Raw genomic sequence first — 13,347 nt, forward strand, 5'->3', positions numbered from 1 at the left:
ATATATATATATATATTAGTTATTGTTAATATTTATTCTAATGTTATATTAGACTACTTTTTTCATTTATATTATTTGTATTTTTTCTAATGTTAGTGTTTAGTGAGCCTTAGTAACCTTTTCAAGATAATTTTCTCAATAATGAAATGTATGAAATACAAAATTGGGGTAGTATATTTCATTGTTATTACTGTGAATGATGTACACTTTCAAATCATGTCAGTTCAATGCATTACTTTTTCAGTGCTTTTGAGGCTGATTCTCTTTAACTACATTATAACAAAAATATATATTTATAATATTTCATACAGTGTGACCACATGCTAATGAGCACTGATATCCCTGACACAGACATGAGGTGACAGATCTGAGATAATTTTTGCACTTAGGCTTAGGATTTGAATAAATTACCTGCACAAGCACTTGTTATCCTCCAGTGAGTTGCACTGCATTGTAAATACTCCCCTAACTTTGAGGAGTGCAATGCATTCAGTGATGTTGAAGTGCCAGCAACAGTCACATTAGTTCATTTAACTTATCTGCATATTCAGCATGCATAGCTTTCTCTGCTTGTTAGCAGCTTTAGCCTCAGTGCAATGCTAAAGAGGAAAGGTAAGTTCAAGAGTCATCTTGCTTGATGGACCACACTGCAGAAAATCATACAAATTTTACTTGTACTAGTCCATCACAATTAGTTAACCTATTAACACGTCATATGTAATTTGCTAATACTACCAATCTGCTGTTGAGTTTACTTGTTGGTGTTTATGGCTAGCACTATTGATTATATCATGGGTTTTAAAGGCTTAAATTTTCTAGGACCTGTGTACCTAACTGAATGTCTTACTTTCTGTTCCAACCTGTGATCTTAGACCAGCAGATTGTGGCCTTTTCCAAATTCCCTCAGTAAACTACAGAAACAGTGGAGAGACTTCCTCCTGTTTTATACTTCTAAACTGTGGAACTTACTATCTTTTACAAATAGGCAGTCAAGTTCAGTACAAATTTTTAAGAAACATTTGAGAAAATATCTTTTTAACCTAGTCTTTATTTAAAATACTGTTGTCATTTTTTTCTGTTTTTGTTGTTTTTTTGTGCTTTGTGTATGAAACTGATCTATAAAAATGTATTATTATTATTATTATTATTATTATTATTACTTATTATTATTATTAACAGTAGTAGTAGTATGTATATAAGACTGTATAGAGCTATGATTCCATCACAAGAAATGCTCTTTATTCTCCAAGCAGAAAGGCACATACTGAAGCATGAACCTATAGGGGAAGTCACTACTAGCCACAGGCTTCACCGTCATGGCAGACCCACCCTTGACACAAAACCACACAAACAACACACACACAACTTAAACAACAACAACAAGCAGTCCCCCACAGGAGGGCGCTTGCCTACCACAAGCCTCCACCCATGGCCGCTCACATGGCCATGCCTCCCGAGTGGGTCGCCACTATGCATGTATATGAATATATATGTATACATATATAGAGTCATAAATTGCAAAAGTTTGAACACCCTCTGTCAAATTACACACTACAGGAAATCTTCAAATTTTTTTCTGCTGTTTATATTTATAATTTTTTTTTTTTTCCATTTTTCTCCCCAATTTAGTTGTATTCAATTCTAACCACTAGCTAGGACCCCCCAAATCACATGAACCCACCAGTGCTAGGAGGACAAAAGCAAACACAAGCTTCCTCCAAGTCCTGTGAAGCCAGCCACCGCGTCTTTTCAAACTGCCGCTGAACTGACAGCTGAATGTGCTCAGAGGAAAGCATCAACTGCCAGTTCTATTACGTCAGCTAACAGATATCTGTGCTGGCTAGAATCATGCTGAGTGATGGGGAGAGAGGAAGGACCGTCTTACCCACCCAGGGAGAGCAAAGCCAATTGTTCTCTCTTGGACCCTCGGCCACAGATGGCTGTAGCATCACCGGGGCTTGAAAAAATTACAAAAATGTGCAATAACTTCTGCAGAGACCACACTTTATGTTTTTTTCCCCAATGTTAAATTCAGCCAATAAACAATAAATGTGCATTAAAATGAACAGAAGTGTATTCACTGTAGAGAATGTGTTGACTTATTTTTGCTCAGAAAATCAACAAAACATAATTTGCCCTGTATACTTTTGTCTACCACTATATATGTAGACCCTTCATTTCTTAAATTTCCAGTCAAAACAGTCGCTAGGTAAGTTAATCATTTTCAACATCAGTAATATAAGCAGTTGCAAAACACAATATAGACCAGTTTCAAGAATTTTCTTTTCCTTTATGATATACATTTCTAGAAGGGGCTTTATATGTACAAATACCAATACTATGTTATTATTAACACAATCTTTATTAAAAAAATAAAAATGGATGAAACTCATGAAAAGAAGCCTCAACAAAGAAATACACACACAGGAGTGTTTGGTGGGGGTGCAAGAGCCTATCACAGCAGTCACTGGGCGAAAGGCAGGATACATCCTGGCCAGTCGTCACAGAGAATGCAAAGAAATGTAATGAAGGTGAACTAGTGTACCTCATTGTATATAACAACAAATCTCCTTCTTATCAGATTTATACTTTCATAAGCTTTTTTTGTGAAAACTCTACCTACATGTTCTGATGTAACTGATAATAAATTCACATATAAACCAGTCCAAATGACCTCAGGTTGATTCAAAAAAACCTTGTTAATAGTAATTGTTTGTACATGCACGAATGTGATAGCAATAGCATTAACATAAATCAAAATGTTTATTAGAAGGAAGAAACTAGCAGCCGAATGTGTTTGTATGTGTTTCAGCAGAGTGCAGAATGTCTACTGGATGTAGCCTAATTGCTTGGCTATAATCATAATTATGGACTCCAAATTGAAGAGGGGTTATCTAATAAATTCTGTTGCACCGCAATAGAAAATCAAACCCAAATCTTGGATAGCAGTTGTGATTAGGTCTGGGAATTAATTTCAGTTCCACACAGTGCCACAAGCTTTACTCCTCTGGGGGAAAGAGTGCTAATGATGCTAGATGATGTGATTTTTTTTTTTCTTGGAGCAGGGTGCACATCTAATCATTAACTTTATCTGCAGCCATATTTAATTTATCCCCCGGACAAGTGACCAAATATGTGATCATGTGGTCAGCTGCTGGTGAGTTTCCTCGAGGGACGGTTCTTCAGCACAAATCATCTCTTGAAAGATGCATGTGGCTGTTGTGATTACAGATAAGGTACAAATCAACCTTGTAGTCAGATATTAGGTTTTACACTGGTTGATTAACTGAGTATAATTGACAGTTTTACAGTCAGTCTCTCCAAAACAATTAATCCAAAGATTCATAGGTCAACTATTCTGAAAGCAAGGTGGAGGAGGTTAATCAGCAGGATGCAAACATTTAAGAAATATTACACATAGTATTTGCAAATGTCAGAAACTTTTGACTCATTTATTTAAATTGCAGTCAAAATGGCTTATTCATTTTTCAGTGTCAGAGGAAAAAACAGAAAACATTCACAAGAGAGAACAGAACACAAGAGAGAAGCCTCATCACCTTGATATAATATTTTCAGCTTTTACAGTGTTCACCTTCATTTTTTAAAAATAAACCTGCGGGGATATTCCACTACACCTCCAAAGTTCAGTCTTAGAAGTTGGTTGTATTTTATTCTCACAATCCATGAAATTCAAAAAACATTCAATGATGTTGCGGTCTGGACTCAACATGGGGTGGTCAGTCTTTTGTTCTGAGATCACCAGCATCTTCTTTGTTTGATTCTTTATTAGTGTCTGTTTCATTTTCTCAGTAACAGCTTCTTAACAGCTGCACATCCTTACAGACTCATCATGTTGAGTTGTCTTCTCACAGTGGAAGGATGAACAGAAACACCTGTGGATTTTTTCAGATCCGAAGTAAGAGTGGAACTTGATTTTCTCCTCTCCCTCAAAGATGACAGCTTTAAGTACTGTCTATTAGATGGTGACAGTCTTGGTGGTCCACCAGGTCTTACATGGTTGTTGGGATTCCCATTTTCTTTATATCTGCTAAGATTTTTGGAAACTACTGTTTTTTCATTTATGTTCCTTTAACTTTAACCTCCATTATACAAGGGGACATCTCACAAATATATCCTAAAAATGAATAACTTGTATTTAATGGTCATTTTGACTGAAAATGAAGAGTATAGTCTTATTTTTGCACAGTTATTTTTTTTCATTAAGCTTTTATGTTACACTCTTAAAAATAAAGGCTCCAAAAAGGTTATTTGGGGTAACATAAGAACAGAAGAATCACTTTTAGTTTCCTAAAGAACCTTTTAACAGGTGGTTCTTTAAAGATCATTGTTTGTAAATGAGATGTGTGATTGCGAGGAACCTTTTTTAAATTTTAAAGAATATCCACATAATGTAAAGGATCTATACCATATGCTTAAGAAATAGGGTTCTTAGCAAAGAAGAACCACTTTTGGTTCCCTGAAGAACCATCTTTGAAAAAGAAATGTGTGATTATGAGGAACGTTGATATAAAATAAGGGTCTTATAGTAATTTGATTCTGTGCTTGTGTCACGTCCCTCACCTTGTACCCCCTTGTAATCCTTCCCAGTGTTCTATGCCTGGTCTTGAGTCTTCATGTTAGCTGAGTATGCTAAACCAGTTTGTTCCATGTTCTGTGTTCAATGAGCTGCGTTTTCTTTATTGTTAGTGGTACTTTGTTTTTAATACATCTGTTTTCGGAAACTCACATCTACATCCTGCCTCCAGCATCTCCTTATATTGGGACAATCCAGAGGTTTTTTAAGCTTAAAATTGTTCTTCTCACTTATTTACAACAGTGGTTCTACTGGTAAACAGCATCAACTGCTAAGACTCTGTCTACACCTTGTTTATGTCTTGCAGTAATGTCTGACCACTGTATGCCAGTCACAGTGATTGATTCACTAGTTGCTCGAGACACAGTTCATCAGTCCATTTCAACCCAGCCTTTGCATCTGCATTCAGACGTCTTTCCTCTGGCGGAATATTTAAATGAGTAAATTGTTTCTGATGGATGATGTCTCCGCAGGATGTGGACACTGTGTCCAGAGCGTATCCATGGTACAGATACAGAACAAAGAGATCCTATCAAAATGCGAACTCATTCCCTTTCAGAAGAGCGCTGCCAAAATCATGTGGAGCAAGAATGTGCAAAAATGTGTGCAAGACACGTTGTAATGAGTAGTCAGTCAGCTTGGCGTTTAGTATGTGAAACCTGTGATGTTGACAAACATCTCAAATGGTACATAAGACCACAAACACAGACCAGTTCATTACTTACTTCTGCTTAAAAATTCATTCTGATGGGAAATACACAGGAGCTTATACTTGTTGTGGTACTGCAAGCTGGACTGCAACTCATATAGCCTTAAATTCACAAAAAAAATGGTGTTTTCTGCAAATTGTAGTGCACAATTCCTATTTATTTTACATGTAAATGCAAACATAAAACAGAAAATATGCCCAAAATATTGCACAGACCATATTTTATGTTTTATTTTTTTCCCAGCATGTTAAATTCAGTTAATAAACAATAATTGAGCATTAACAAAACATGCAAATTGACCAGACTTTTGCATACAACTGTATACCAATTATTAATAATTGAAGAGTAATAAATAGTAATCAGTGTTGGGGAGATTGCTTAAGAAATGTAATGTGATGCTGATTGCATGCTACATGATGAAAAATGTAATCAGTAAAAATCGTCCAGAGTATGAAATCTAATAAGATTACATTTGGAATATCTAACTGTTCAAATTTGATTTAATTTCTTAATTACCAAATAGGTTCCATACAGATTAAGATTCAGCATTAATATTCTCTCTCTCTTCTTTTTTATTCCATTCCTTCTCCCAAAACTACATGTAACTGTCATTATCAGTCAGAGTGACACAGCTATTATGCAGGTAATGGATGCATTCTGTAAATTAAGAATTCATTTGTTAATGTTACCTAATCAAAAATGTAATCCTGAAAATAATAATCCTTTAAAAACTGCTATTTAATTATTCATATTTTCAGAAGTGTATTATTCTAGTACTTCATTTAAGTAATTAAGATGACATATAGTCTGAAATACTTCATACTGATAGTAATCTTGCTTAGTGGTGTAGTAGTACTGGATAGGTGGGTATACTGTGTCTTTATGAGGAATCCCCATTACAAAGTGTGTGTGTCTGTACCATAAACACTTTAATGAGACAATTCTAAGAGGTTTAAATCTACACTGTATAAATTACTATTGAATTAAATGACAAAACTCTTAATATGACAACATTCCAAACTAAATGGTACTGTATATGTGTTTATGTCTTGGATATATAGCTAGGTTATTTCTATAATCTAAAGTTGGTCTAGAAATCTTGTGAATAGCAAGAAAATACAAACACAGTATCAACACAGTATGAGAACATTTACTGATGTTTCATCAGTGAACTGATTCATGTTGGAATGTGTGAAAGTTGAACATTCATCAAAGGAACTGAGGTTAAGAGAATTTAATCAACAGAACTGGTTTTGGAGCTGCAACATGGCTGCTTGGGTCACTGTCATCATCAGACGTAACTTTATGGTTCCTCATAAATTCGAATAACGTGTTTTGATGTGTTAATTTCATTCATCCAGTACTGCCTGTGGCAGATTGATTGGGACCTGTGGACCTAGACCCACCCACTTTTGTCATTGTCCCACCTAGAACGACTTTCAGCATTAAGAAATCATTAATCATTCAACCAAAACACAAATGAAAGTGTACTCAGTTTACGTATGTACAGTGGTGCTTGAAAGTTTTTGAACCCTTTAGAATTTTCTATATTTCTGCATAAATTTGACCTAAAACTTCGTCAGATTATAATAGAAAATAAAGAGAACCAAATTAAACAAATTGGACAAAAATATTAGACTTGGTCATTTATTTTTTGAGGGAAATGATCCAGTATTACATATCTATGAGTGGCAAAAGTATGTGAACCCTTAGGATTAGCACATAATTTGTACAGGTGAAATTAGAGTCAGGTGTTTTCAATCAGTGGGATGACCACCTTCTTTTATTTAAAGAACAGAGATCTATCATAGACTGATCTTCACAACACATGTTTGTGGAAGTGTATCATGGAATGAACTCCTGTCTAAGTCCTGGTGCTGCTACTGACTACTGTCACAGATTAGCTCGTTGCTAGCCAGTTAGCATTACAGTACTGTGATAGGGTCGTTCTACAGAAACGTCCATTTTTGTGTCCCTAGCGTTTAGAGATATATTACACTAAAAAACATGTTAGGGTTACAATTTATCTATATTTTAAAATAAAGCAATAAGTTATTTTAACAATTACACCTTCTTCAGCCAAGAATTTAGCAATATTGGTTTTTAAAACAATTATCTAGAATTCCAAGAACCACAGAACTGCTTGTCCCCACAGTCATGTGTAAAGGCTGAGTGCCATATTTTGAAGAAAACACATTTTTCTGCTATTTTAACCACAATAATCTGTACATGACTACGGAATATATAAATTAAATGACAAAGAAAACAAATGGCAAATAAATATTATAAAATATAAAATGAAAGTTGTTGTCCCCAGGAATTGTGTCACTGGTGTTACTGCATCACAAAAAATATCTTTTATTTTGAAATAAAAATCACACTGATGACATCACGACTTCCTTTTACCTATTTTTTGAGGATCTATGAAAAAAGCTAATTTTTTAGTTATCAGGAATTTTCTGATTTAGCTCATGATTTCATATAAAACTTTTAGTTGAAGTCACTGGTGTGACCTACTTTACTCTTAGGTCATTGTGGAAAAATAGAATACAAGTGGATTAAATTACATATTTTAGTGGATATTCCATGACTGACAACATGTGGTTTGATGCTCTGTAGCAGTCATTTTGTAAAATGCATTTTTTATCAAAAATGTCACTGGTGTTACTGTCACTGGTGTTACCTTTCTTATATGTAACACTAATGAGGTTTGATAACACCAGTGACACCTATGGACAGATAGAAAAGTGGAAGTTTCTGTAGAATGACCCATTATCAGTGACTGTGTAGCATGGCGGGAGGAAAACGAACAACGGCAGGAAAAAAAAAGGCAGAACATAGAAATGCACACTCGTGACTGGATGAGTGTCTTTGTTCGCAGCAGTCAAATCAAACTCAAACATAACATGTAGGCACAGATGTGTTTTTGCTAGGTTTAAGTGGGTATATGACAAATCACCAGGAATAAGGTTTAAAGTACAACTAGTTTAATTCATAAACCTTGATTTAATCCAGGTTAAAACCCAAGCCTTGTAGGTGCAACCAAGTGTTGGTGTGTTAAGTTACTTTTCTGAGTTATCAGCTTTACATTCCACATCCCACCACCCTCTGTAATATTCATCAAAGGTTAAATACTGCAAGAGACTTTGCATAGAGTGCAGACTCAGACCAGTATCTGTACGATTTTGCCTGAAACATAGAATACCTGAAATGAGAAGAGTGGATCTTACCAATAGCTGATTCATCAGACAATAACTCTCCTCATTCTCTGACTTTTATTCCACAAATTAAAGTATTTGCCCTTCAGCAATTTCTTAGTAATAATATACCACCTTAGTGCAACTTCCTTGGCAGTGCACTCAAGGACGTACGGTACATATCCAGACCCATGTCTTTGAATACTGTAGGAGCATTTACAAGTGAAAAATAAACAGTAGAGGCATTCACTGCCAGTAGAGCGAGACAATGATTTCACTAACAGCCAGGCAGACACAGAAAAACAACTTTACATTTGCGCACTGGATAGATAGTAATTATTAAAGGCCATGTAACCGTGTAAACAACCATGATGTCTTGCATTTTGAATCACAGTGTTTGTATATATACTACCATTGAAAAGTTTGGAAACACTTGCAATGTTAACAACTTTTGTTATTCTATATATGATATTATTACAGACTGTTCACCCAAAGGTATTTTTAGTTTTATTCAATATTTTAGGAATTTTATAAAGAAAGAAGTTATAAAATAAATAATATGCTATTATTGTTTCTTTCATCACCATAGTTGTTCTGTCTGTATGCTGAATGTTTAATAGGAAAAGGAGAACTAGAGAAATATGATTGAAAACAGTAGATTTGTGGAAGAAACATTAATGACCCTCGATATGAGGATGACACAGCACTCATACCCAAGCATAGTTAAAGAAAATGTTGACATCGAAGATGTGCAAGTGTCATGTGTGGCTTTAAAGGGATGGCTGAGGTGACCAGTACCTTCCCTTAAATCTGACTGGCCACTCCAGATGCCACCCCAAAATTTCTGCCATGTTACTGGTTGTGGGGCGAGTGATTATACAGAGCTATTTTGCTTGTTTGACTTTCATTCATTTGTTGTGTCATTGCTTCGCACATTCACATTGCGAGTATGTGTATTCTTTCCTGCTCTGCCTTTAAAGGGAAAGTTGTTTTGCTATTGGTGACCTGCAGAACACCTGTCCAACCACTCTTTCCATTGACCACCCCCCCCCACCCCCCACCATCTCGCGCATTCAGCCTGCCTGCCAGAACTACCTGCTAAAAATTCCCAAAACCTTGAGTAAAAATTTCTAGATCCACCGCTGACAAGCAGTGGACAGCTTTTGCCTACTTTGATCAATTATTATCAACAAAGAATCCAGCAGTCATGAAATATGACACAGATTGTCACTCAGCAGGACAAAGAAAATATCTTCAAATGTAATGTATCTCTACAAACAAAGATCAGAATTGTCTATTCTGTGGTTCTTTTTGGATGTGAAAGCTGGACAAAAAAAGTGGGTCAGGAAAAATCTTGATGCCTTTGAAGAACTTTAAAGTACCCTGGACAGCAAAGAAAACAAACAAATGGATCTTTGACCAAATGAAAAAAACATCATTCACTCGAAGCCCAGATAACCAAAATGAAACTTATTTTTGGACATATTATGAGAAGAATTCATTCAAAAAGACAGTTATGCTTGGAACTGTTGAAGGTAAAAAGGATGAGTGTTGCCAGCAACAAGATGGATTGATATAGTCAGAGGAATCATGAACAAGACATTACCAAGCCTGAAGAACCAAGCAGAAGACAGGATATTCTGGACAATACTATCCACATAGTTGCCAGGGGTTGGAAAATAATCACAAAATAATTCAGCTATTCAGCACAAAATAATTATATTAATTATCTATTTACATCCTTTTTGTCAAGTTATCTGTTTGAAATATGATCTTCACTTTTGATTTGTGTTGAACTCTGGATATTAATTGTATTATAGCTTAATGCTCTATATTATTCTCTTTTTCAGCCATTTCAGAATCTTCTACAGCTCTGTTCATCTTCATTTTTATTTACAGCTTACTGTCCTACTAAATACTAGAAACTTGTTATGTTGAACAGGACTTATGTATAAGAATAAATTTATACATTTGTCTGCAAACATACATTTTAAAGGCAATACATATGAAAATCATAGCCACCAATGTTCAATATTTCATTTCATTAAGAGAAATGAAATATTGACAGCAATGGAAATAATATGAACAAGTGTGACAGACATTAGAACTGAGGCTCAGTGGAGGTGAACAGCTTCTCACAATCAAGATTTTTCCTCCCCTTGTGCTCGGCTCGAAGGTGCCCCAACACATGTTTGAGTGATCTCTCTCTGAGTCTTAATGAGCTTCAAAAATTCATAGAATATTGATCAGCTGGCAAAGCCAAACACAATATCTAAAAATCACAATGACTTGGGGCGAGATGCACTATCTGCTAGAAACAGCCATGTCACCCAGTGTACATAAGAGGACCAATATTGGAACAGAAATGAGGTCAAATGAAAGGTGCCTACTTTAAAATCTGGACTTGCTGACAGGCTGGTTAAATGGCTGGCAAAGCTACAGCTACTTTCATCTACTGGATTGCATTAGAAAATAAGGCATAGTTAACTTAAGGCATGACTCAGAACTGCACCTTCTTTGGAGTCTGTGGTAAAATAATATTAGAATCTAGAACGAGTCCACGTTCATAACTCCAAAACTGCATTGCGAATAAGTAAATGCTTGAGGAAAACACATGGCATATAATGTCACTCCATGAATGACTAAGGTGAGAGTGTTTTTTAGAGTGTCACAAAGCTTCCTTTGAAAAGGGGGCTTTCCAGCCTGTCTGATTTGTTCTTCAACATAATACTCTCAGCCCTGCAATGCCATAATTTCTAATGCATTTCCACCTCTTGGTAGGAAATAGGCACACTGGTTTGCAGTATTAAAATAAATCTTGCAAAAAGGATCAAAAATGATTTGTGTCTCTTTCAAGCACCAGCAACACAAAATTGGCTTTAAATTACAATACTCTAAATGTTAAAAGCAATTGTGAAGAGCGAAAAATTGTTCTAGCACATGCAAAATACACAATCAATGCAAAAGTAATTCATGAAACAGCTACGCACTTCCAAGAGGGTGTAATTTCCATTTCAATATGTGATTGCAAAGACTGTTGAGGGAATTGGATTGTTATTTCTTCTCTTCTGTGTTGTAGTCATCTTGCTTTTTGCTGCAGATTGTCACAGAATATAGTTTTCACGACCCCAGTCTTCAGCAGAACACTGCAACATTGTTTGATTACACCAGTGGTTTGCTAACGCCTCAATGAAGGCAGGCTCTCACTATAGGCAGATGATGTATCCTAGAGACAGTCTTAAAAACAAAGATTCCTATATGGTTCTTGGCTTGGATGTCGGGTTATGGATAGGCATTTAATTGGTCCAGAACCTTTATATTATGTGGAACTTCTCAATAAAGTTCTTCATGCTCAAACATCTCATTAACAAAACAAAAAGGTTTCCCAAGAACTTGTCATTGTAATTATTTCTGTGGCATAACTCTGGAAAACCCTTTTTGGCACTGAGTATTGACGGAATATATTTCAATGAAAATGTGTATGATAAACCAAACCAGAGGTGAACTGAAATTTCATCTTCGTAGGTGAGCGAGCAAGTGAACATTTATAAAAGTATGTTCATTTTGTTTAAATACTATTTTTACTGCAGCAGTTGAACGTATCAATAAAGCTGCAGTTATGGTGTCTGTTTTATCTCATCTTTGTGGAGAGGTATGAACTGTTTTCACAGCATAGGGTTCTTGCCCCTCCCATTCCACCCCCCACTGCTCACTAGCAGCTCAACACAGATTCATAATATTTCACACATACACAGCCAAAAGTGTTCCAAGTAATCTGCTAACAGAGAGCCAAATTTACCAATGTGTTCCTAAGTTTTTTTCTGAAATTTGTTTTTGAGAAAGGTCCTAAGAAAAAATCTGCATCAGATTCATGATGTTTTACTAAACATCAGAACTGTTCACACTGTTGTGCTCCTGAGTGTGTGTAGATTCTGTTCTTACCTAAGAACAAATCCCAAATAAGAAAATACTGGTGAATGTCAGAATCTGTGAAAACTGTGTGTTTTTTTAAGAAGAAATTTCCTCCTACAAATGGCTTGTGAATGAGGCCCAGAGTTAATGGTAAAATATATTTATTTAATTATATTAATTACAATATCTGAGATGATTTCTTTTTCATTTGTAGAATGGCCACTAGTAGGCCTACAAAAAGAGATTTAAGGCTTGTTCACCAAACATAGTGCTTAGAAAGTGACCATTGCAGTACATTGCTTATCATGAGTATATTAGGTATTATATTGTTATATTGTCTATGTATAAATACACATTTGTATCTGTCACTGTCCAGTGAAAAACAAGGATCTCCAAAATGGTAGAAAGCAGTAACATTTTACCTTTTAATGTAAGTTAATGTAAAGAGGTCTTATTTTAAGTGATTTTGGAGCATTTGAATTATATATATATATATATATATATATATATATAATATATATATATATATATACTATATTGCCAAAAGCATTCACTCGTCTGCCTTCACACGCATATGAACTTGAGTGACATCCCATTCTTAATCCAAAGGGTTTAATATGATGTCGACCCACCCTTTGCCGCTATAACAGCTTCAACTGTTCTGGGAGGGCTTTCCGCAAGGTTTAGGAGTGTGTTCATGGGAATTTTGGTAGCATTAAGAGTTCCTTTCACTGGAACTAAGGGGCCGAGCCCAACTCCTGAAAAACAACCCCACACCATAATCCCCCCTCCACCAAACTTTACACTTGGCACAATGCAGTCAGACAAGTACCGTTCTCCTGGCAACCACCAAACCCAGACTTGTTCATCAGATTGCCAGACGGAGAAGCATGATTCGTCACTCCAGAGAACATGTCTCCACTGCTCTAGAGTC

Source organism: Colossoma macropomum, unplaced genomic scaffold, assembly GCF_904425465.1.
Source record: "Colossoma macropomum unplaced genomic scaffold, Colossoma_macropomum, whole genome shotgun sequence".
In the NCBI taxonomy this organism is placed as follows: Eukaryota; Metazoa; Chordata; class Actinopteri; order Characiformes; family Serrasalmidae; genus Colossoma; species Colossoma macropomum.